At 41.4% G+C, this 27,071-nt stretch overlaps 2 long non-coding RNA genes across 2 annotated transcripts in view; one reads left to right on the forward strand and one right to left on the reverse strand.

Moving 5' to 3' along the window:
* Positions 1–27,071, reverse strand: part of LOC141098007 (uncharacterized) — a 345,239-nt gene that overhangs the window by 242,456 nt on the left and 75,712 nt on the right. The gene's annotated exons all lie outside the window — the stretch shown is intronic.
* LOC141097965 (uncharacterized) overlaps positions 1–27,071 on the forward strand; it is a 73,202-nt gene that overhangs the window by 327 nt on the left and 45,804 nt on the right. The gene's annotated exons all lie outside the window — the stretch shown is intronic.

The following is a 27,071-nucleotide window of genomic DNA, read 5'->3' on the forward strand; positions in this document are numbered from 1 at the left end:
CAACTGGTTTTGGACTCTGCTCCAAGGCTGCACTAAGGTGAAGGATCCTGTTATGGTGATGGATCCAGGTGGAGGAGAAGATGCACTCAGGTGGAGGGCTCTGTTGCTAGGAGCGCACGCAACAGAGCAAAGCTAAGTGGTGTTTCCCCTGTATTGTCTCTTTCCTCATGTGTGTTATTAGTGCAGTGGTGGGATTAGTTTCCGCACCGACCTATTCCCTAGTGAGGGTTTAGGGCTAGGGCGTTGAGGTACGCGTGCGGCGCCCGGTGCGAAACCGGCATAGGGAACGTTAGGAGTGCAGGGACACTGGCTCAGGGGAGCTCAGGAGGTCTCCAATTCCCTTTTCCCTATTGCAGGGCCCCCCATTGTTAAAGTTACCCAGGTTCCCCCCTTTATTATTTAAATGCGCCTTACTGGAGGCGGTGTTTCCAGATATTGTATGTATAACGTGTAATACCTAAATTCGCCAGGTGGAGGCGGCGTATCCACCTGCACGTTTTTATTATTTAAATGCGCCCCACTGGAGGCGGTGTATCCAGGGTCACATGTGTTATGGGTTCGCCTTGCGGTATCATCTGCGTCCCGACACACGTGACCATGACAGACAGGAGGCAGCAGTTGTCAACTATGGTTACAAACTACTTCTCCTCCCATATCGATGTTCTCCCTCACAGGTCATTCCCCTTTGACTATTGGGCCTCTAAACTGGATGCCTGGCCTGAATTGGCACAATGTGCCTTACAGGAGCTCGCTTGCCCTGTTGCTAGTGTGTTATCTGAAAGAGTCTTCAGCACTGCTGGATCAATCCTGACAGAAAAAAGGACCGATCTGTCGACCCAAAATGTTGATGATCTAACCTTCATTAAAATGAACCATGCATGGGTTTCAAAGGATTTTGTCCCACCTTCCCCTGATGACATATAGGTTACCAGAAAAGTGCCTCGTTTTTTCGTCCTCTTCTTCGGACTTGCCCATTTACGCCCTTTGCAGCAGCTGAATGTCCAGCCAACATATCAGCCTATGCCAATTTTTAAACCTCTCTAACTGGGCTGCCCACCCCTCCCTCCCCTAATGGCTGGGGTCAAGAGCTGGCACACCCGGGCAAGTGCCGTTGCTCTGAACAGGTGGATGGGCCCGCTGATGGCTGACGGCAATGGCACAGGGCCCCTCATTGTACAATACAGTGTCTCAGACGGTGGGAGGGCCCACTCGCCGTCAGACACACCTGCGTACTAGGAGGGGCCCTGTGCCAGTACCGTCGATCACGATTGTGCCCCCCCTGCTTGGTCATGGACACAGCACTTGCAAGTTGAAATACTTACCTCTCCCTGCTCCACCGCTGTGTAGTCTGGGCAACTAAATCCTTCACAGGGACGGCCACTAGAAATTTGGTGTATTGATCAATGATGGTTAAGATGTAGCTATGGCCTGTCCTGCTGGCCTCTACCTTCAGATGATCAATGGCTACCATTTGAAATGGACGTCAACTTACAAGTGTATGCAGCGGTGGTTTATGATCAGCTTTCACAGTTGTGATAGTCACAGACGTGTGACATTCCTGCCACCATTTTTCAATGTCTCCTCTAATGCCAATCCAATAGAATCGCCTACGGCCTGTGGCTTCTGTCTTTTGCACTCCAATATGACCAGACACATCATGATAGGCAGTGAGGACCATGGGTACACCTTTCCCTGTGATCACAATTTGATGGAGACGAGTAACGGTGATGTGATCCACCCTACTGCGATAAAGCAATCCTTTCTTCACAAAGAACCTTTTTCGCTTTCACCACAGACACAGTAATTAAGGGTGTGCATTGCCTCTGCAACATCTACCTGGAGGTTTTCCCACTATGAGTAATTCCAAAATTTCTGCCAACACTCGACTTTGCGTCTATACTTGTATCCATGTAGTTTCCAGTAGCGGAGATTCTGGACTGGCTTACTGAGATTGAAAAATATACGAAGATTTAAAAGTACCACAACACTGTATACTGGTGTACGCTATGAATACCTTTCCCTTTCTCTACTTTTTTAATTCTGGTGTAATACATAGTGAGCCTGTGAGTGTCTGTCTTAATCCGGAAGTATAGACGGAAATTTAACCCTAGGCAGGACACACCTGGTTTGTGCTGATACAGTACCTTGTTTCAAAAATTTGTATTAAGGTATCATTTGTAGGATAACCAACTGTGGGGGGAACCCTCTTTTTGCCACAGACAAACATGAGACTGAGACAGAGTTTGTATTGAACAGGTCCATTTTTTGTGCCCATCCTTCTGTCGACAACAGCAATTCACTACAGCCGTTTCACATTTCTCTGTACACTGGCCCCGGTACCTTCACTTCCTTTGTAACTATAATCGTGGCGTCCTCTGTGGCTCTTCCACTGTGGCTGGCCTAGGCCCAACCACCACAGCGCTGCACCAGTCTGAGCACACCGTCCGTATGATAGCCCCAGGCCGTCTTCGTCTGTGGCTACCGTCCTCTGGGCCACCCCCCCATGACCGCCAAAACTGTCAGTCCTCTCTGGAGCCTTTCCACTGTCTCTATTTCCTCAGCAGAACTTCCTCTTTACTGTGCTCCCTTCGCTGACTGACTCTTCCAGAACCTTCCCTCAGCCTTGTATACTTCCAGTTTAGGTAACTCCACCCACCATCACCTAACAGTTTCTCTGAACAATGGCAGTTACTCAGTCCCACTTCTACACTCTCCACTGCCGCCCAATGGGCAAGCTAAAACACTGCACCCTTTCTCTTTATTTTAGCGGTTTCACACCTACACTGCGCTACACCTCTGCTTCTCACTACAGGCTGGTTTGTCTGTCAGTCCACCTTCCCTATATCATCCATAGTGAGTGAGTGTGTGTGGGTTACGCCTTCTATATATGGTGAATAGGAGTAGCAAATTTTTACATTATACTCGATACAGCTTGTATCTTGTAATACAGTACCTTTGTTCGACATTTCATTACGATCAAATCCATACTGTGTAAGCGTCTGAGACTGACTACGGGGTTATTTATACGGAGATTTCAATTGTACCCTAAAAAATATATACTTGCTATCTTGTTATCCAGGACCTTTTTTACAACATTTTTTATTATGGTCAAAACCAAACTGAGTGAGCGTCTGGGTGTGACTATGGAAATCTATACCGATATTTTCAATTTGGCCAACACTGTATACAGCAGAACGCTCCTGATACAGTAACCTTTTTAGCTATTTAGATTCTGGTGTAATCCATAATAAGATTGCCCCAACACTGTATACAGCTGTACGCTTGTGTTGCATAACCCATTTACAGCTTTTCATATTCTTGTGTAATCCATACTGGGCCTGAGAGCATTTGTGTCTGCCTCCTGAAATGTATACGGAGAATCAGAATGTTTACACTATACTATATACACCTTGTATCTGGTGATACTGTACCCTTTTTCAACTTGTTATTTCATTGAGTAATCCATTCTGAGCCTGTGAGCGTCTGTGCATGCCTCATGAAATATATACGGAAATTTACTGTTATCCATAGACTGTATAGAGCTGTATGCTTCTGATACAGTACCATATATCTGCTGGTATTTTGGGTCCATTTTCCAAAACATGAGGAAGTATGGTGGAAGAAGACGCGGATGTGGGCATGGAGGGCCACCTGGTACTGATGGTGCTGGTGGTGCATCTGCTGGTAGTGCCAAAAACACAATAGCAGCTAAGGCAGGAGGTGTTGAGCCAGCGTCATGGTGTAGCTCTGGAAGGCCTGGAAGGCTCCCTTTTCTGGGAGTAGGTAGACTGTTTTTAAAGCCGGAGTATCAGGAACTGTTTGTGGCTTACATTGCTGAAACAGCCTCCAGCTCTATCGCCTCCTCTTCTGAAGTTGTAAAAAATGCAAGCACTGAGTCGTAACTGCAGGCTTCTGGTCAGGAGCAACCCCTTTCCTTGTGTCCTTCACCCACACCAAAAGTGAAGGATGTGGAAGCACACACCTCAGATTACTCCATGGAGCTCTTTTCACATACCATGCCTGGGTTAATTAAAAATAGGGCCCATCATGTACTGGAGCAATGTAAATGGGGCAGATCAGACACTGGAGCAGCATCTAAGGGGCCCATTATACACTGGAGCATTACAAATGGGGCCCATTATATATGGAGCATTATTAGGGCCCATGATACACTGGAGCATCATCCATGAGGCCCATCATGTACTGGAGCATTGTAAATGGGGCAGATCAGACACTGGAGCAGCATCTTAGGGGCCCATTATACACTGGAGCATTACAAATGGGGCCCATTATATATGGAGCATTATGTGGAGCTCATCATATACTGTATGGAACATTATATGTGACTAATTATTTGGTATGGAGAAATATATGGGGCTCATTATTCTGTATGGCGCACAATGTGGTGGCCATAACACTGTATGGAGTAATATACTGTCCTGTTTCTGAGCTATTGTAAAATTTAAAATAGATCAGTCATGTCATGTAAGCAGTGAAGTATGTGTCATTGTACTATACCTATATTTCTGTGGTAAGAATAAACAGGGGAAAAGAACCAATCACACAGTGCCTATATAAGATGCAATAATTTCAGAAGAATATAATAATAAAATTATCAATATCAAATGTGTGCTGGAATCAATCCCCCAAAAAAAAGGGGATGGCAGACCATCCGGGTATAAATGAAAATTGAAAAAATTCAAAGATGGGTTGAAATAAAAACCAAGATGAAAAAGATGATAAAAAATAATAATAATAACAATAATAATGAATGATACAATATAATATAAAAATACCTTTATTGAAATATTGGCACAACAATTAAATACATAAAATTGTGTATATATATAAAATAAAATAAGATAATATAATGACATATACAACCACAAAAGCAATATATTTATGGACAATGGAAAAACCAGTCCATAACAAAAGGCTTAATTAATGATCCAGATAAAAAAAGTGCATAAATAAAGTAACATAAAATATCTAATAAATGTGTCCAAAAGTGCAAAAAAGTGCAAAAAGGTGCTGATGTGCAAAAGAATTATACATATAAATCGCCGTGAGGCGAGTGCAAGACACAAAATAATACCTGTAAGCCAATTGGTGCTATATGGGTTGTATAAGAACGCGCCCCGACGCGCGTTTCGGAAATAGAATCTCCTTCGTCAGGGGGATAAATGTAATGTAGCGTAGATCGACGGCTTATTTATAGGGGAATCAATTGCATACAAAGTGCCATAACGACGCATGCGCCGTCACAAATACCCGGAAGTCAAAGACAAATCCAGATCATGTGATTAACTGCTTCCGGGTTATAGAGTCATTAGACGCCGTTGCTATGCAGACCAAAATAATAACAAATGCGTGTAATTTAAATACTTGCTAAACAAAATTAAGATAGCAATATATGTAACGGCGCATAAATGAAGCGGCGGCATATGGCACAATAATTAAATAATGAGGGAGGACATGGGCAGAGAACATAACGGCGCATGCGCAGACGTGGCAAAACGGATCCTGGATGGAGGCAAGCAATATAGCGCCGCCACCATACAAATCACCGATGCCAAGAAAGCGCATGCGCACAGTCAAATGCCAATGACTACCTCATACAATTTAAATGGGAAACAATGAATACTAAGAATAATAAAAATACCATATGCAATTTTATGTAATCACATAGTAATTAGGATACATATAAATGTGAAATATGTGACAAAAAAAAAAAACATATCATCATGCATACAAATTAGATAAGTGCAAGTGTATATATATAAATAGTGCCACAATATTGCAGTAATTATTAATGCAATAATAAATAATTTTTCATTACTTCCTTCTTCCAAAATTGATGCAGTGATCCTCATAAAACAAAAATAAGATAGCAATATAACAATATATGTAACGGCGCATAAATAAAGCGGCGGCATATGGCACAATAATTATATAATGAGGGAGGACACGGGCAGACAACATAACGGCGCAGACGTGGCAACACGGATCCTGGATGGAGGCAAGCAATGTAGCGCCGCCACCATACAAATCACCGATGCCAAGAAAGCGCATGCGCACAGTCAAATGCCAATGACTGCCTCATACAATTTAAATGGGAAACAATGAATACTAAGAAAAATAGTGATACCATATGCAATTTTGTATAATCACATAATGATTATAATACGTATAAATGTGACATATGTGACATATAAAAATAAAAAATCAATAATAAACAAACATATAATATCATCATGCATACAAATTACATAAGTGCAACTAAATAGTGCCACAATATTGCAGTAATTATAAATGCAGTAATAGATAGTTCTTCATTGCTTCCTTCTTCCAAGATTGATGCAGTGATCCTTATAAAAATACAACCGACATAACACTAAAAAAAAGGTGAAAAGAAAATGATTAAAAATACACAAATTATAAAAATGGAATGAACGAGAGACTCTCATTGAGACCAAGTGGGGACACAGTACCTAGTGTCCATATCCACTGTGTCTCAAGTTGCGCAAGAAGTTTACTGATATTGCCCCCTCTATCACCCGTATACACCATATCGATGCCAATTACCTTCAATAATGAAGAATCACAATTATGGTGTGTTTTAAAATGTCTAGGCAGGGTTTTAAGCGAGGCAATATCTTCAACATCAGCAGCTGCCCTTATGCCTAAAACATGCTCCCGCACCCTCACCTTGAGCTGGCGAGTGGTAAGGCCCACATAGATGAGGGGGCAGGGGCAAGTGGCATAATAAATGACTGCCGTAGATGAGCAAGTTATGGATTTTTTAATATCAAAGACATAAGCATTATTGGAGCTATTAAATGTGCGTGCTCTGACAATGTTAGGGCAAGCTATACACTGTCCACATGGTTTACAACCCGTGATTTGTTTAAACTGTGTAATAAAATTGTTAACCGGTGTCTGAACATAGTGGCTTTTTACTAGGCAGTCACGTAAATTACGTGATCTCCGAAATGTAATGTTAGGATAATCACCAATATACTTGGCAATAATGGGATCTGCCTTCAAAATTGGCCAAAATTTTTTCAAACAAGATTTGAATTCTTCATTTTGGCCATTGAAGTTAGTGATGAATCTAACTACTTCCTTAGAATTAGATTTCACCTCATTGTTGTCATAAAGCACACTGTGCCGAGATTGATGTCTTGCTCTATTGAAAGCCCTTTTTACAGCACGTCGACTATACCCCCTCTCAAAAAACCTTTCTTTCAACAGTTCTGCTTGTCTCAAAAAATCCATCTCTGTAGAACAGATGCGTCTTAAGCGCAAAAATTGCCCAATTGGAATGGAATTAATTAGGTTACGAGGGTGTGAAGATGAAGCATGAAGGAGAGAATTAACTGCTGTTTGTTTCCTGAATAAATCAGTTTGCAAACAATCATGACTATCCCTCACCACCTTGACATCCAGAAAATCAATAACCTCACAACTACACCGGAAGGTAAGATGCACATTGATGTCATTCAAATTAAGTGTTTCAATGAATTTGGATAACATGTCGGGGGAACCTTGCCAAATAAAAAACACATCATCGATGTAGCGCGTCCAGAATGGGACGCTCTCAATCGATACATGATTGCCAGATAAAAAGAGGTCCCTCTCCCACAGACCCAGGAACAGATTGGCATACGATGGGGCAAAAGAAGCACCCATCGCCGTTCCCTGGGTCTGTAGGAAGAAGGACCCCCTAAAAATAAAAAAATTATGACATAAGGCAAAATTTAATAAATTGATAAAAAATACAACAAATGAACGTGAATAAGATGAATGTTGTAAAAAATAAGATACGGCAGTGATTCCATCGTCATGTTTAATATTAGTATATAAAGACTCCACGTCACATGTGACTAACATGGAGTCCTTATCAATGTGCATACCATCAATCTTTTTGAGAAAATCACCGGTGTCCCTGGTGTAAGATGGGAGGGATGTAACAAAAGGCTGCAAAATAAAATCAATATATTTATTGACATTTTCCAAGAAATTGCCTCTCCCTGATATAATTGGTCTGCCTGGTGGTATATTGGTGTTTTTGTGTATTTTGGGAAGCAGATAAAGGGTGGGAATGGTTGGCTCTGAAATTAGTAAAGACAAAAAGAGATCATTAGTGATAATGTTATCGTCTCTAGCATCCTGTAGGAATGATTTTAACTCAGCCTGAAATTTTTTTTTTTTTTGGGGGATTGATTCCAGCACACATTTGATATTGATAATTTTATTATTATATTCTTCTGAAATTATTGCATCTTATATAGGCACTGTGTGATTGGTTCTTTTCCCCTGTTTATTCTTATATTTCTGTGTTTTGCACAGAATACACAAAAACACCAATATACCACCAGGCAGACCAATTATATCAGGGAGAGGCAATTTCTTGGAAAATGTCAATAAATATATTGATTTTATTTTGCAGCCTTTTGTTACATCCCTCCCATCTTACACCAGGGACACCGGTGATTTTCTCAAAAAGATTGATGGTATGCACATTGATAAGGACTCCATGTTAGTCACATGTGACGTGGAGTCTTTATATACTAATATTAAACATGACGATGGAATCACTGCCGTATCTTATTTTTTACAACATTCATCTTATTCACGTTCATTTGTTGTATTTTTTATCAATTTATTAAATTTTGCCTTATGTCATAATTTTTTTATTTTTAGGGGGTCCTTCTTCCTACAGACCCAGGGAACGGCGATGGGTGCTTCTTTTGCCCCATCGTATGCCAATCTGTTCCTGGGTCTGTGGGAGAGGGACCTCTTTTTATCTGGCAATCATGTATCGATTGAGAGCGTCCCATTCTGGACGCGCTACATCGATGATGTGTTTTTTATTTGGCAAGGTTCCCCCGACATGTTATCCAAATTCATTGAAACACTTAATTTGAATGACATCAATGTGCATCTTACCTTCCGGTGTAGTTGTGAGGTTATTGATTTTCTGGATGTCAAGGTGGTGAGGGATAGTCATGATTGTTTGCAAACTGATTTATTCAGGAAACAAACAGCAGTTAATTCTCTCCTTCATGCTTCATCTTCACACCCTCGTAACCTAATTAATTCCATTCCAATTGGGCAATTTTTGCGCTTAAGACGCATCTGTTCTACAGAGATGGATTTTTTGAGACAAGCAGAACTGTTGAAAGAAAGGTTTTTTGAGAGGGGGTATAGTCGACGTGCTGTAAAAAGGGCTTTCAATAGAGCAAGACATCAATCTCGGCACAGTGTGCTTTATGACAACAATGAGGTGAAATCAAATTCTAAGGAAGTAGTTAGATTCATTACTAACTTCAATGGCCAAAATGAAGAATTCAAATCTTGTTTGAAAAAATTTTGGCCAATTTTGAAGGCAGATCCCATTATTGCCAAGTATATTGGTGATTATCCTAACATTACATTTCGGAGATCACGTAATTTACGTGACTGCCTAGTAAAAAGCCACTATGTTCAGACACCGGTTAACAATTTTATTACACAGTTTAAACAAATCACGGGTTGTAAACCATGTGGACAGTGTATAGCTTGCCCTAACATTGTCAGAGCACGCACATTTAATAGCTCCAATAATGCTTATGTCTTTGATATTAAAAAATCCATAACTTGCTCATCTACGGCAGTCATTTATTATGCCACTTGCCCCTGCCCCCTCATCTATGTGGGCCTTACCACTCGCCAGCTCAAGGTGAGGGTGCGGGAGCATGTTTTAGGCATAAGGGCAGCTGCTGATGTTGAAGATATTGCCTCGCTTAAAACCCTGCCTAGACATTTTAAAACACACCATAATTGTGATTCTTCATTATTGAAGGTAATTGGCATCGATATGGTGTATACGGGTGATAGAGGGGGCAATATCAGTAAACTTCTTGCGCAACTTGAGACACAGTGGATATGGACACTAGGTACTGTGTCCCCACTTGGTCTCAATGAGAGTCTCTCGTTCATTCCATTTTTATAATTTGTGTATTTTTAATCATTTTCTTTTCACCTTTTTTTTAGTGTTATGTCGGTTGTATTTTTATAAGGATCACTGCATCAATCTTGGAAGAAGGAAGCAATGAAGAACTATCTATTACTGCATTTATAATTACTGCAATATTGTGGCACTATTTAGTTGCACTTATGTAATTTGTATGCATGATGATATTATATGTTTGTTTATTATTGATTTTTTATTTTTATATGTCACATATGTCACATTTATACGTATTATAATCATTATGTGATTATACAAAATTGCATATGGTATCACTATTTTTCTTAGTATTCATTGTTTCCCATTTAAATTGTATGAGGCAGTCATTGGCATTTGACTGTGCGCATGCGCTTTCTTGGCATCGGTGATTTGTATGGTGGCGGCGCTACATTGCTTGCCTCCATCCAGGATCCGTGTTGCCACGTCTGCGCCGTTATGTTGTCTGCCCGTGTCCTCCCTCATTATATAATTATTGTGCCATATGCCGCCGCTTTATTTATGCGCCGTTACATATATTGTTATATTGCTATCTTATTTTTGTTTTATGAGGATCACTGCATCAATTTTGGAAGAAGGAAGTAATGAAAAATTATTTATTATTGCATTAATAATTACTGCAATATTGTGGCACTATTTATATATATACACTTGCACTTATCTAATTTGTATGCATGATGATATGTTTTTTTGTCACATATTTCACATTTATATGTATCCTAATTACTATGTGATTACATAAAATTGCATATGGTATTTTTATTATTCTTAGTATTCATTGTTTCCCATTTAAATTGTATGAGGTAGTCATTGGCATTTGACTGTGCGCATGCGCTTTCTTGGCATCGGTGATTTGTATGGTGGCGGCGCTATATTGCTTGCCTCCATCCAGGATCCGTTTTGCCACGTCTGCGCATGCGCCGTTATGTTCTCTGCCCATGTCCTCCCTCATTATTTAATTATTGTGCCATATGCCGCCGCTTCATTTATGCGCCGTTACATATATTGCTATCTTAATTTTGTTTAGCAAGTATTTAAATTACACGCATTTGTTATTATTTTGGTCTGCATAGCAACGGCGTCTAATGACTCTATAACCCGGAAGCAGTTAATCACATGATCTGGATTTGTCTTTGACTTCCGGGTATTTGTGACGGCGCATGCGTCGTTATGGCACTTTGTATGCAATTGATTCCCCTATAAATAAGCCGTCGATCTACGCTACATTACATTTATCCCCCTGACGAAGGAGATTCTATTTCCGAAACGCGCGTCGGGGCGCGTTCTTATACAACCCATATAGCACCAATTGGCTTACAGGTATTATTTTGTGTCTTGCACTCGCCTCACGGCGATTTATATGTATAATTCTTTTGCACATCAGCACCTTTTTGCACTTTTTTGCACTTTTGGACACATTTATTAGATATTTTATGTTACTTTATTTATGCACTTTTTTTATCTGGATCATTAATTAAGCCTTTTGTTATGGACTGGTTTTTCCATTGTCCATAAATATATTGCTTTTGTGGTTGTATATGTCATTATATTATCTTATTTTATTTTATATATATACACAATTTTATGTATTTAATTGTTGTGCCAATATTTCAATAAAGGTATTTTTATATTATATTGTATCATTCATTATTATTGCTATATTTCTGTGGTGTATCGGAGCATCATGAGTTGTGGTATGTGTTAAAGGGGCGCACTGACACTCTTTGGCCCAGTGCACACGAAAACCTGGAGCCAGCCCTACCCCCCCACAACTTTAGCCAAATAACCCCCAGTTTTCAATGCGTAACTATTAGAAAGTAAAGTAAGGTTGGCAAGCTTCAGTTATAAGAATTGATGTTTTTGGCATTGAAATGGGCACTGTAGGTGTGTTTATTATCTTCCACTCCCTGCCAACTTTGCTTCCCCATTGACTTGCATAGGATTTCTTGTTTCAGTCGGCCTCCGACTTTTCCCTATAGTCGGCCGATTTCGTTAAACCTGACTTTTGCGAAAGTCGGGTTTCACGAAACCCGACTCGACCCGAAAAAAGGCAAAGTCGCTCATCTCTATTGACAAGTTTTATGGAGCTCTGCACCTGAGACTTTCTATGAATCACCTTAAAGCAAAGACCCCTGCCAGTCAAGTTGACATTCCATATATGAACTATTGCAGATGCCACCAGTAATACATTATAGGTAAACATGATTTTGTGGCTCTATAGGACTTTATCATGTGCAATATGTAAATATTTAACTATATATTATAATTTAAAGGCCCCGTCTCACAGAGCGAGATCGCTAATGCATCACCGATTTTGTGACACAACAGCGATCTCGCCTGTGATTTCGCTACATGTGACATGCAGCAGCGACCGCGCCCCCTGCTGGATATCGCTGATCATGCAGGAATGTCCTGGGCCATTTTTTCGACGTCGGCGTCCTGCTGGCCAGCGTGCATCACTGTGTTTGATCGCTGGATCGTTGCTGCGTCACTGAAGAGATCTGCCTGTTTGGCAGCTTACTAGTGATCTTTAGCGATGCACCAGCGATCCCTACCAGGATGCATCATTGTCGGGATCTCTGGTGCGCCGCTAAGTGAAACGGGACCCTAATTCTACCTTACTTTGTAAAGTCTGCAAAATATTCCGTGTTGTACAGATCTGTAATGCAGTCCCTGAAGAGTGCTATGGGCGCATTCTGTACCACGTGCATATGCCTCCAATAATATTAGAAGGCACACCTGTAAAGAGAAAATGTGGCATACTAGAGCAACATGGAGTGCATAAAGATAGGGGCATGTGTTTTGGCACAGGTGCTGTGAACCATGTGTGCATATATTTAAAGATTATGCACACATTGAGAATGTACCCTAATATAAACTCAAGTTTGCAATTTTTTTGCATTATTTACATGAATAGATAATATAGGGCATACTCCAATTAAACTTGATTTAGTCTACAACCCCAATTCCAAAAAAGTTGGAATGCTGTGTAAAATGTTAAGAAAACAAGAATGCAATGACTTTGAAATCTATTATAGCCATATTTTATTCACAGCAAAACATAGAACACAGATCAGAAATTTAAAGTTAACCATTTTCCACGTCATTTGAAAATATGAACTCATTTAGAAAATGATCTCAAATGGCTATGTACAGTTGTGCTCAAAAGTTTACATACCCCGGCAAAATTTTTGCTTTGTTGGCCTTTTTTTTGTAAGAGAATAAGAATGATAACACCAAAACTTTTTCTCCACTCGTGGTTAGTAGGTGGGTGAAGCTATTTGTCAAACTACTGTGTTTTCTCTTTTTAACCCCTTAACCCCCGAGCTTTTTTCAGTTTGCGTTTGGCTTTTTTACTAGCATCACTAAATGCTAAAACTGACATGCCATTATGATTCTCCAGGTCATTATGAGTTTCTAGACACTAAACATGTCTAGGTTCTTTTTAATCTAAGTGGTGAAAAAGAATTCTAAACTTTGATTAAAAAAAAAAACGCCATTTTCTGATACCCGTAGCATCTCCACTTTTCATGATCTCGGGTTGGGTGAGGGCTTATTTTTTGCATGCCGGGCTGACGTTTTTAATGATACCATATTGGTGCAAATTTGATCTTTTGATCACCCGTTATTGCATTTTAATGCAATGTCGAGGCGACCAAAAAAACCTAATTCTGGCGTTTTGACTTTTTTCTCAATACGCCGTTCAGCGATCAGGTCAATCCTTTTTTTTTATTGATAGATTGAGGCAATTCTGAATGCGGCGATACCAAATTTGTGTATGTTTGATTTTACTTTTATTGTTTTATTTTGAATAGGGTGAAAGGAGGGTGAATGAACTTTTATATTTTTTTTTAATTTTTTTTATATTAACTTTTGGTACGCTTCAACAGTCTCCTTAGGAGACTAGAAGCTGCCACAACTCAATTGGCTCTTCTCAATAGTCATCATAGGAGACTAGAAGCTACCACTACTCGATCTGCTCTGCTACATAGAGGTGATGATCAGATCACTTCTATGTAGTAGAATTGCTGACTTGCTATGTGCGCTGACCACTCGGTGGCGCTCACAGAAATCTGGCACTGACAACCGTAGAGGTCTCCAAGAGACCTCCGGTTGTAATGCCGACACCGGTGACCCACGATCACGTGACACGGGTCATCAGTGTGTGTATTTCCGGCACGATTGCGAGAAGCTTTTGTTAAATGCTGCTGTCAGAGTTTGACAGTGGCATTTAACTGGTTAATATCCATGGGTGGAATCACGATCCACCTGCGGCGGCTATTGCGGGCAAATATCAGCTGTTCAAAACAGCTGATATGTCCTGGGAAAGATGTGGGCTCACTGCCGGAGCCCACATCAAAGGGAGGGAGTTCAACATCGGCATAACTATACGCCCAATGCCGTCAAGGGGTTAAATCATAATCACAACCCAAACATCCAAATGACTCTGATCAACAGTTCACATACCCTGGTGATTTTGGCCTGATAACATGCACGGAAGTTGACACAAATGGGTTTGAATGGTTACTAAAGGTAACATCCTCACCTGTGACCTTGTTTACTTGTAATCAGTGTGTGTGCATAAAAGCTGAGTGAGTTTCTGGGATTCAGACTCTTGCATCTTTCATCCAGCCACTGATGTTTCTGGATTGTGAGTCATGGTGAAAGCAAAAGAATTGTCAATGGATCTATGGGAAAAGTTAGTTTAATTGTATAAAACAGGAAAGGGATACAAAAAGATATCCAAGGAATTGATAATGCCAATCAGCAGTGTTCAAACAGTGATTAACAAATGGAAAATCAGGGGCTCTGTAAAAATAAAACCACAGTCAGGTAGACCAGCAAAAATTTTGTCTACAACTGCCAGGAAAATTGTTCGAAATGCAAAGAAAACCCACAAATAACATCAGCTGAAATACTGGACTCTCTGAAAACTAGCAGTGTGGCTGTTTCAAGAAGTACAATAAGGAGGCATTAGAAGAAAAATGGACTGCATGGTCGAGTCGCCAGAAGAAAGCCATTATTGCGCAAATGCCAAAAATTATCTTGCCTACAATACACAAAACAACACAGAGACAAACCTCAAAACTTCAGCAGCAAGGTAATTTGGAGTGATGAGACCAAAATTGATCTTTTTGGCCACAACCATAAGCTTAACATTTGGAGAGAAGACAAAATGGTCTATGATGAAAGGAACACCATTCCTACTGTAAAACACAGAGGTGGATTGCTGATGTTTTGAGGATGTGTAAGCTACAAAGGCACAGGAAACTTGGTCAAAGTTTAAGAAAAGATGAATGCAGCACATTATCAACAAGTTCTGGAGGCAAATTTGCAATCATCAGCTTGGAAGCTGCGCTTGGGACATACTTGGACATTCCAACATGTCAATGATCCAAAACACAAGGCCAAGTCGACATGTCATTGGCTACAGCAGAACAAAGTGAAAGTTCTGGAGTGGCCATTTCAGTCTCCTGACCTCAATATCATTTAGCTACTCTGGGGAGATCTCAAGCATGCAGTTAATGCTACACAGTCCAGAGATTTACAGGAACTGGAGGCTTTTTGCCAAGAAGATTGGGCAGCTTTACCATCTGAGAAAATGAAGAACCTCGTCCACAACTACCACAAAAGCCATCAAGTTGTCATTGATGGTAGAAGGGGCAATACACAGTATTAAGAAATGGGGTATGTGAACTTTTGATCAGTCATTTGGATATTTAGGGTTGTCATTATGATTTAAAAAGAGAAAACACAGTAGTTTGACAATAAATGGCTTCACCCAATCACTAACCATGAGTGGAGAAAAAGTTCTTTATTCTTTGAAAAAATGCCAAGAAAGCAAAAATCCTGTCGGGTATGTAAACTTTTGATGACAACTGTATATTTTCCACATTGCAAGAGTATGACTACCTCCAAAGTCCCTGCACCCTATGTCAACATCTTTCCATGAATATTTTTAATTTGAGCAAAGAATATCTGGACAGACACTATTTTGCTTCAAATAATTTTATGGGCTGACATACTTTGTTCGAACGGTGTACAAAGTTCCTTAAGTTTTGCAAGTGAGTAGCAATAGTGAAATTCATGTTTGTTTTCAGAGTGCTGCTGTATAGCGCTTGTATATACAGGTGAGTTTAGGTAGTGTTTAGCTAGTTGTTTTATAGGTTTTGGTTTAATTAGCCCAGAAGATTTCATAAAGTTATTAACCCATTCACGTCCTTTGAAAGACCCATATGTCATGTTCGGGTAAGGGTTCCCGACTTTTGACGTATGAGTACATCATGGCAATCGTGCGCAGCACAGGATCATTGACCGGGAGCTTGGCTTATGTAATATCTGAGCCCCGGCAATTTAACCCCCTAAATGCTTCAATCAATATTTCAATATTGTAGTATTTCGGAGGCTAGGAGAGGAAGGGGCTCCTTCTTACTTATGATCAGCGCCCCCATGGCATCATTACGAAGGCCAAATAGTTATCATGGTAGCCGGAGGTCATCATGACAACCTCCAGATCATTTATCTATGGCAAGCCTGATAGACCATGCCAGGAGCATAGTCTAAGACGCTTTTGTCAATGTAATATTGACAGGTATAATACTTTACAATGGAGGAACTATAAAATGGTTAAAACATTAATTTTTTTGTTGGAGTATAATTGTTTAGATACTGTGCATCTCCATTTCAATAGGTACTGGATTCATTCACCTCATTGAAAGTGCAGTTGAATATGAAAGCATAGTTTTTTAGTTTGTGGTTTGTGGTAGTTCTCAGTCATGCTAGTTGGCGCTGGTAAGACCAATTGGACATCTGCCTTCAGCTGGCTGTGCACTTGGCCACAACCTGCAATCTCTAAGTTATAGGCCGGGATTACAGATGCGAGGAATATGGCTGAGTTTCGCATGTTAATACCCGGCACTGCCGCCGGCACTCAGGAGCGGAGTGTGCTGCTCCATGAATTGCGATGCTGCCGCATGCACCGTTCCTGAGTGACGGCGGCAGTGCCGGGTATTAACATGCGATTCTCGGCCTTATTCCTCGCATGTGTGATCCCGGTCATAGGGTGTGATACAAGTGCTAATCATTTGCACAAACTAAATAGTGGTATACTGCACTTTAATTATCATGCAACAGATCACTTTACAGTTGTGGCCAAAAGTATTGACACCCCTGCAATTCTGTCAGATAATACTCAGTTTCTTCCTAAAAATGATTGCAAACACAAATTCTTTGGTATTATTATCTTCATTTAATTTGTCTTAAATGAAAAAAAACACAAAAGAGAATGAAGCAAAAAGCAAAACATTGATTATTTCACACAAAACTCCAAAAATGGGCCAGACAAAAGTATTCGCACCCTCAGCCTAATACTTGGTTGCACAACCTTTAGCAAAAATAACTGCAACCAACCGCTTCCGGTAACCATCAATGAGTTTCTTACAATGCTCTGCTGGAATTTTAGACCATTCTTCTTTGGCAAACTGCTCCACGTCCTTGATATTTGAATGGTGCCTTCTCCAAACTGCCATTTTGAGATCTCTCCATAAGTGTTCTATGGGATTCAGGTCTGGACTCATTTCTGGCCACCTTAGAAGTCTCCAGTGCTTTCTCTCAAACCATTTTCTAGTGCTTTTTGAAGTGTTTTGGGTCATTGTCCTGCTGGAAGACCCATGACCTCTGAGGGAGACCCAGCTTTCTCATAGTGGGCCCTACATTATGCTGCATAATTTGTTGGTAGTCTTCAGACTTCATACGCCATGCACACAGTCAAGCAGTCCAGTGCCAGAGGCAGCAAAGCAACCCCAAAACATCAGGGAACCTCTGCCATGTTTGACTGTAGGGACCGTGTTCTTTTCTTTGAATGCCTCTTTTTTTTCTCCTGTAAACTCTATGTTGATGCCTTTGCCCAAAAAGTTCTACTTTTGTCTCATCTGACCAGAGAACATTCTTCCAAAACGTTTTAGGCTTTTTCAGGTAAGTTTTGGCAAACTCCAGCCTGGCTTTTTTATGCCTCGGGGTAAGAAGTGGGGTCTTCCTGGGTCTCCTACCATACAGTCCCTTTTCATTCAGACGCCGACGGATAGTACAGGTTGACACAGTTGTACCCTCAGACTGCAGGGCAGCTTGAACTTGTTTGGATGTTAGTCGAGGTTCTTTATCCAACATCCGCACAATCTTCCATTGAAATCTATTGTCAATTTTTCTTTTCCGTCCACATATAGGGAGGTTAGCCACAGTGCCATGGGCTTTAAACTTCTTGATGACACTGCGCACGGTAGACACAGGAACATTCAGGTCTTTGGCGATGGACTTGTAGCCTTGAGATTTCTCATGCTTCCTCACAATTTGGTTTTTCAAGTCCTCAGACAGTTCTTTGGTCTTCTTTCTTGTCTCCATGCTCAATGTGGTACACACAAGGACACAGGACAGAGGTTGAGTCAACTTTAATCCATGTCAACTGGCTGCAAGTGTGATTTAGTTATTGCCAACACCTGTTAGGTGCCACAGGTAAGTTACAGGTGCTGTTAATTACACAAATTAGAGAAGCATCACATGATTTTTCGAACAGTGCCAATACTTTTGTCCACCCTCTTTTTTTATGTTTGGTGTGGAATTATATCCAATTTGGCTTTAGGACAATTCTTTTTGTGTTTTTTCATTTAAGACAAATTAAATGAAGATAATACCAAAGAATTTTTGTTTGCAGTCATTTTCAGAAGAAACTGAGTATTATCTGACAGAATTGCAGGGGTGTCAATACTTTTGGCCACAACTGTATGGTTATACTTTCTAATGTTAGTCACATCAGTTAATTGTATGACTCACAGTATGCAATAGATTATTTTATGGCTATATGCTCATCATTTTGTGATTCATAGCCTGACTTTTTGAACTTTTGCCTGTTCACTGCTATAATACTCTGTACTCAGATCCTTCTTTCTATCTACCACCTTGTTCTGATTTAAATAGATTTTTACACTCTTAGCTAATTTAAAAAATATTTTTTTATTAGCAATGTCTCACTTCTAATTTGTGCCACGCTGAAACTATGCACATGGTTGGTCTCAGTGTAAATGTTTGGCATTTCTGTAGAGATGAGACCCCATAACTTATGGGGTGCGTGCTTCCAGGAGCAAGAGCTGGGCACAATGTACAGGCACTGCAACGTACGGGCACTAGAATGGCAGATTTGAAGGTTTCAATGAACAACATTCACTGCTGCTTGTTTCTGGAAAACACTAATGGAGTCAAAATCATCAATACCTTTACATAAAGTCCCAGAGGGGTGTAATTTCCAAAATAGGGTCACTTGAGAAGGGATTCTGCCCTTCTGGCATTTAGGGGCTCGGTATATGGAGTCCTCAAATTAGTCTAAGAGAAATTGCATAACAAATGGTACTATCCATTTTCTCCTATTATCCATTTTGAAAATTGAAAACTTGAGGCCGAAGTAACATTTTAGTGGGAAAAATGGTAATTTTTCCAATGACTGAGCTCAATGGTATTCAATTCTGTGAATCACCTGAGCGTTAAAAATGCTCACTACATCCCTAAATGAATTCCTCAAGAGGTGTAGCTTCCAAAATAGGATCATTTGTGGGGGTTTCTGCTGTTTTAGTATGTCAGAAGCTCTTCAAATGTGACATGGCATCAGCAATCTATTCCAGCTAAAATTGCGCTCCAGAATTCAATTGGCGTTCCTTCCCTCCCAAGCCCTGCTGTGTGCCCAAACTGAAGTTTTACACCATATATCAGCTATTGTTGTACTCAGGAAAAATTGCACAAGAAATGTAGTGGTTCATTTTCTCCTGTTACCCTTGTGAAAATGGAAAATTTGGGGCTAAAGCAACATTTTTGTGGGAAAAATGTGATTTTTCTTTCCACAGCTTAACATTATAAAATTCTGAGAAGCATCTGCAGGTTTAAGGTACTCACTACCAATCCAGATAAATTCCTTGAGGGGTGTAGATTCCAAATGGTGCTATTTGGGGGGTTCCACTGTTTAGGAACATTAGGGGCTATGCAAACATGACATGGCGTCTTTTTTTTTTTTAAGCCAATTTTTCGCTCCAAAAGTTGAGTGGTACTCCTTATCCTTTGAGCCTTGCCATGCACCCAAAGAGTAGGTTTGCACTACATATAGGGTTTTGGTGTACTCAGGAGAAACTAGACAACAAATTGTTTGGTTCAATATCTGTGTGGATTTACTGGGAAATTTGACTTGCATAAAAGTTACTCTTCCTAAAATTAAATGCCTCTTATTATGCTGTGGGGTCACTCCATGCGCAGGAGCATAATTAGCATAATATGTAAAAACTGAAAAAACAAAATAGTTATATTCACCTCACCGCTCACCTCTCCAGCCGCTACAGCTGTTTTCTGTGAGCTGTCTGGTCCATGGCTGGAAGACCAGGCCTAGAGTCAACATTGTACGATACATGTGACACAGGTGTGAAGGACCAGACAATTTCAAGTAGAAGTGGATGCTTCCAGAAAGGTGCGCAATGTTTTTTCTTCTTTTCCACCTTTTGCCGGCTCTCTATCGTCCACCCACAATTTTGCTGAATTTGCATGGATTTACAAAAAATCTGAATTCTCAAGCATGTGCATATTTATAAAGTTAGACTAAAATTCAAGTCCACTTAAATAAATAGTCTAGACACTATCATTTAAATATTTTCTAATCAAACTCTACATCAGTAAATTAATCACTTTCCCATTCTATACCTGCTGCTTAAATCTTTCTGTTTTACTAAGTTGCATTCCTCAAGTAAACAAATCTTCTAACATCGACCTCAACGAAAACTTTGTATGCTTAACTCCATAGCAGGGAATAAGGATTTATTCCTGTCCGCTTGGTCTTGTAATCTTCCAAGTCCAGCTGTATTGAATGTTGAGAACTGTGATCACTGACAACAGTACATACAGTTAGGTCCATATATATTTGGACAGACATTTTTCTAATTTTGGTTCTAGACATTACCACAATGAATTTTAAACAAAACAATTCAGATGCAGTTGAAGTTCAGACCTTCAGCTTTCATTTGAGGGAATCCACATTAAAATTGGATGAAGGGTTTAGTGTTATGAATGGGTCGCCGAGGAAATAAAAAAAAAAATCGGACAGATTAAATAATTGTAAATAAAATGTTCATTTCTAATACTTGGTTGAAAACCCTTTGTTGTCAATGACTGCCTGAAGTCTTGAACTCATGGACATCACCAGACACTGTGTTTCCTCCTTTTTGATGCTCTGCCAGGCCTTCACTGTGGTGGTTTTCAGTTGCTGTTTGTTTGTGGGCCTTTCTGTCTGAAGTTTAGTCATTAACAAGTGAAATGCATGCTCAGTTGGGTTGAGATCAGGTGACTGACTTGGCCATTCAAGAATATTCCACTTCTTTGCTTTAATCTCCTGGATTGCTTTGGCTTTGTTTTGGGTCATTGTCCATCTGTATTATGAAACGACGACCAATCAGTTTGGCTGCATTTGGCTGGATCTGAGCACACAGTATGGCTCTGAATACCTCAGAATTCATTTGGCTGCTTCTGTCCTGTGTCACATCAATAAACACTAGTGACCCAGTGCCACTGGCAGCCAAGCATGCCCAAGCCACCACACTGCCTCCGCCATGTTTTACAGATGTGGTATGCTTTGGATCATGAGCTGTACCACACCTTCACCATACTTTTCTTTTCCATTATTCTGGTAGAGGTTGATCTTGGTTTCATCTGTCCAAAGAATGTTCTTCCAGAACTGTGCTGGCTTTTTAAGATGTTTTTTTTAGCAAAGTCCAGTCTAGCCTTTTGATTCTTGATGCTTATGAGAGGCTTGCACCGTGCAGTGAACCCTCTGTATTTACTTTCATGCAGTCTTCTCTTTATGGTAGATTTGGATATTGATATGCCTACTGTTATGAGCTCATTTTCTGCTCCTCCAGTTGAGAGTTTCTTTCCGTTCTCCCTCTGGTGGTGACAGGAGGTAGTGAGGTTGGTTTAAGTGGTAGTGATCTGCCACCTGATGAGATGAGGAGGATAACGATTGGATCTCTGGAGTATCAGACTGGATATAAGACAGCCGACGCCCTATCCTGGTGCTGGTGATTCAGTCTGCTTCTCAGGTCTTGGACTTCAGCTCTCTTCCAGTCTTCTCAAGTTAAGTTTGTTTTTGCTAATGCTCACACTTGCTCTTGTTGGTCAATTCAGTTTTTTGTGTGGTCAGCCAGCCCCGGCTGGGCTGTGCTGAATTTCCACTCTTAATCTGTATTTGCCAATTTGCTTTTTTTTGTACCTTATTAGATTGGCCTCTTTTTTGCTCTGTCTTAGAATATTTCAGAGTGCTGATATAGTAGGAGAAGTCTAGTGACTTCAGGGTTAATTTTGCTATCAGATGTGTTGGACATTATTTTTAGTAGAGTGTTTGGCAAGTTGCAGACAGTGTCTTTCCTTTCCTGTCCTTTCTAGTTAGTCGGGCCCCATTGTTTGCTCAGCCTATTTTCCTGCCTTTGTATGTGTTTTCATCTTGTTTCACCGTCAATACATGTGGGTGGCTGTCTTTCCTTTGGGGTCTGCTCTGGGGCAGTTAGTTTCCCTATTTTCCTGCTTTAGGCTTACTTAGCTCTCCGGTTGTGATGAGGCGTCTAGGACCAACGTAGGAACGCTCCACGACTGCTGCTAGTTGCGTGGTTAGAATCAGGGTTCTGCAGTCTGCATAGTTACCAACCTCTCTGGTTTTCTGAGACTTAGCTTGTGTAGTTTTTTTTTCCTTGGCGACCCATTCATAACACTAAACCCTTCATGCAATTTTAATGTGGATACCCTCAAATGAAAGCTGAAAGTCTGATCTTCAACTGCATCTGAATTGTTTTGTTTAAAATTCATTGTGGTAATGTCTAGAACCAAAATTAGAAAAATGTTGGTTCTGTCCAAATATATATGGACCTAACTGTATTTTACTAGCAAATACTCAAAACGGATCCTTACCCTCTGTCACGCCACACAAATAACTATGAAAAAAAGTAACTAGTGCATGGGCCGGATGAAAATAATTAAGAACAGGGGAAATGGAGGAGGGGAAATTAAAAAAAAAACACAGAAATTAGAATTGTTGATTTTTATGAAGTAATTGGTATACTTAAGTAGTAAGTAGACATACTGTAGATATGAAATGATGTGAGAGAATTGCTGTTTTAAATATATTTCCAGAAATCTCTACAGTAGATTTCAGCGTATTCATGTCTTAGGCCTCTTTCACACATCAGGTTTTCGCCGTCAGGCGCGATCCGGCGCTTTTGACAGAAACCGGATCCGGCGAAATGCAATGCCGGATCTGGTTTCCCCCCATTGACTTGCATTTGCGCCGGATCGCGCCGGATGGCCATGCGTTTCATCCGGTTTTCGCCGGATCCGGCAATGTGTCGCGATCCGGCGTCTGGAAAAAACGGCTACTGTAACGTTTTTTGTCTCCGGCGTAAAAGCCGGACACGCTGGATCCGGCGCGTCCGGCTTTTTCACACAATGAAAGTCTATGAGCGCCGCAATGCGCCTGATCCGGCGAAAGCCGGATCCGGTGGCCGGATCCGGTTTTTTTGGTCTGAGCATGCTCAGTAGCTCTGCCCACAAGACATATATAAAAGCAAGACAGTGGGACCCACAGCCACACCCAACATGCCACCCAAGAAAGCAACCAAGCGCAGCAGGAGAAGGCAGGAGACCACTGCAGCACCATCAGCACCACCACCACCCCAAATGGAGCAGCAAATGGAACATGCTGAGGAGGGGAGGCCAGCAGCAGATGAGAGACGGTAATTATCAAATCCCCCCATTCCTCCAAACTAGGGCTATTAAATATCAAGATATTCATTGGCCCTTTGTTTCTCGTTATTCAACAGCCGCCCAATAGATGCAGCAGCAGCAGCAGCAATGGCAGCAGGTGGAACACCACCCACAGGCATGGAGTGTGGCCACCAGGAAGACAGCACATCATCTTCTGGGAGCCCTCCCTCGCATCGTCAGCGTTTGACGGTAAGTTTTTATTTCCAAAATCCATCATCTCTGTAATATATGTCTATTCATTGCCTTTTATTTCAAAACAGGATTCACAAGATGAAGAGGAGCTCCCAGAAGAAGAAGGAAGGGGTGGACAGACACCTGGAGTGGGCTCACAATTGGTAAGTTTTTTGCATCAAACGCAGAAACACAACATCACACTACACACAACACATAGAAAACAATGTTCTGCAGACCACACACAGCAAACAAATGCCTACATCCAAAGACATAACATTTTTTGTTTTCTTCTCTAGTCTTCCCAATCTGGTGCTCGGCCAAGAGGTCCTCGCAGTGCCTCCCAGGGTCGTCGGCGACAGCAACGCGGTGGTCACCAGCGTGTAAGTATAAATATTTTTGCTTTGTTTTTTTGCACTTTTTATTTCATTTCTTTTGTGTAGGCTAATTATGTTATTTTTGTCTTTCTTTAACAGCCTTCACAGCGTGCTCCCGACTCTGACGGTGAGGATGGAGGACTCGATGTGGACCACCTCATCGATCTCGTCAGAGAAAGGGAGCCGCTCTGGAATATGGCTGACCGCCGCCACGCTGACCTTATCGTTACCCGACGACTCTGGGAGGAAATCTGTTCGCTCCTTGTGGGCCGCTGGGAGGACCTCGATGTTCGGGCCCAGATTAAAGAGCGTAAGTATATACAGTACCGGTTGCTTGATGTAAACCAGTGTTTCCCAAACTCCAGTCCTCGTGGTCCCCACGGATCATGTGTTCAGGATTTCTATTTACTATGGAAATCCTGAAAACATGACCCCTGGGGACCATGAGGACTGGAGTTTGTGAAACACTGATGTTGTATACTAACCACTCCTTTCTCGTTTCAGGGAACAGAATTGTGAATCGGTGGCGGTCTGTGAGGGATCGTTTCAAGAAGGAGTTCAATAAAGAGATGCGGGCCCCGAGTGGATCTGGAGGACGCAGGAGCAAGTACAAGTACGCACAAGCCCTGTCGTTCCTCCGGGAAACAATGGTCACTAGAAGGTAAATATTACACACCACATGTGAAAAAAAGTTAGATGTAACTTTTTTTTTTTCAGCCAGGGCCATACCATGTCAGTATTTTAATTGTTTTTTTTTCTCTTTATTCCACAGCACGGTGAGCAGCACTCGGGAGCCTGCACGATTGGACCCTTCTGAGGCGATCCCTGAGGAGACCGGCACCGAGGGACACTTCGACCGCCCCGGTACATCTGCACCTTCCCAGCCTTCCCACACATTCGACCCATCTGTCCCATCCACCAGCACAGGAGCATCGTGGCCGCCTACATTACATGAAGCTGCTGGTGAGGAGATCGCTTTCCCTTTACCCCACCCTTCTGCCCCTGCCACCTCTAGTACACCTGCGGGTACTGGGCGGCAGCGGCAGAAGGGTCAGGAAAAGAGTTATGCGCCAGAGTTCTTGCATCTGAATGCATCTTTCCAGAACTGTCAAAGTCTTGTCAGAGCAAATCTCCGCAGGCTTTCAGCAGATCAACTCCAGCATTCTGGAGGTGAAGACACTTCTGCAAACCATGCATTCAGAAGCAAGATCTTCGCCAAACCACACCTTTTTCAGGTCTGTTGTGGAGCGCATGGCAACACTATCTCCTACCCAGCAGATGCATGTAATGCATTCGTGCCACGGTGCTCTACAGCAGGTTACCTCCCAACCTCCACCTCCCACCACTGTAGTTCCTCCACCTGCACCCCCTCCAGCCACTTTCCATCCTCCCCCTCCTATTACATCTGCACCCCCTCCAGCCACTTTCCATCCTCCCCCTCCTATTACATCTGCACCCCCTCCAGCCACTTTCCATCCTCCCCCTCCTATTACATACCAGCAGCCTTCCCAGTACAGCAACCTCCCCAGTACCAGACATCTCCCCACTTCCAGCAACCTGCCCCGTACCAAACTCCTTCCCCGTACCAAACTCCTTCCCCGTACCAAACTCCTTCCCCGTACCAAACTCCTTCCCCATACAACTTTCCATCAACATCATCTGTTCCTACAGTCCCTGCCCAACCCTCCACTCCACCGCCCACCACCTCTTCTGCCTCCCACATGTCCACCCATTCTGTATCTTTTTCCACACCATCACCTCTAACTGTTCCTTCCCCACCACGATCCCAGTCCTCTCTCCACACTCCCATTGTCAAAGTGTCCCGCAGCCCCTCCAGCAGTATTTCCACCCCACACTACACCGAGTTATAATGTATTTTTTGTAATAAAAATGCCCATTTGGTTGGTTTCAAACCTTTATTAAAAAAGTTTTTTTAACTTTAAAAACAGTTTACACAAAAAAAAAATATTTTAAATAAAAGTTAAATTATTGTTTACACTGGTTGTCTGTCATTTCTTTCTGCGGCGAAATATGTTTAAAAAAAAGGTTAAATACAGGGTATTTAAAAGGTAAAAAGGTATTCAAAACCAGGTATATAACTGTGGGTAAATTTTAGCTTTTTGCCACAGTTGTGTTCCTGGTTGTGTTTGAAGCAAAGTATTTCACCTGAAAAGTTGTGTTTATTGTTGGTGATTTCCTAACAATGTACACAACTTTTGTTAAAAGGTGAAATACTTTGCATAAAACACAACCAGGTACACACCTGTGGCCTAAAGCTAAAAATAGTAAGACCATGACAAGATAGCCAACTTTGGTTGGCAAAGGTATATACTGTTGGTCCAGAAGGTACACAAGTTTGGTTAGGGCACAAATCTTTCACACTCTGTCATCCTGCCAGTGTACTCTGCCTTGAGGTGACATAAAGTATAGTGCAAAATTGTCCCTCATTACTGAAACCGTCACAGAACTTCTAGTGGTAATATTTCCAATGACAACATCCATCTTCGCCAGTAACTTGCTCTTCTCTCCAACCTGCACTTTCTCCTCTACAACCTGTCAAAGAATGGCTGTAGGAACATGCTATATATAGTTTTCCACTAGCCAAGCCCGTTCGGAAGGCCACAAGGGTCAATTTTAAAAACCAGATCCGGCGTAATCCGTCGAAAAACGGATAGAAA

This window comes from Dendrobates tinctorius, unplaced genomic scaffold (genome assembly GCF_039654945.1).
Source record: "Dendrobates tinctorius isolate UK_male_01 unplaced genomic scaffold, ASM3965494v1 ptg000003l, whole genome shotgun sequence".
NCBI lineage: Eukaryota > Metazoa > Chordata > Amphibia > Anura > Dendrobatidae > Dendrobates > Dendrobates tinctorius.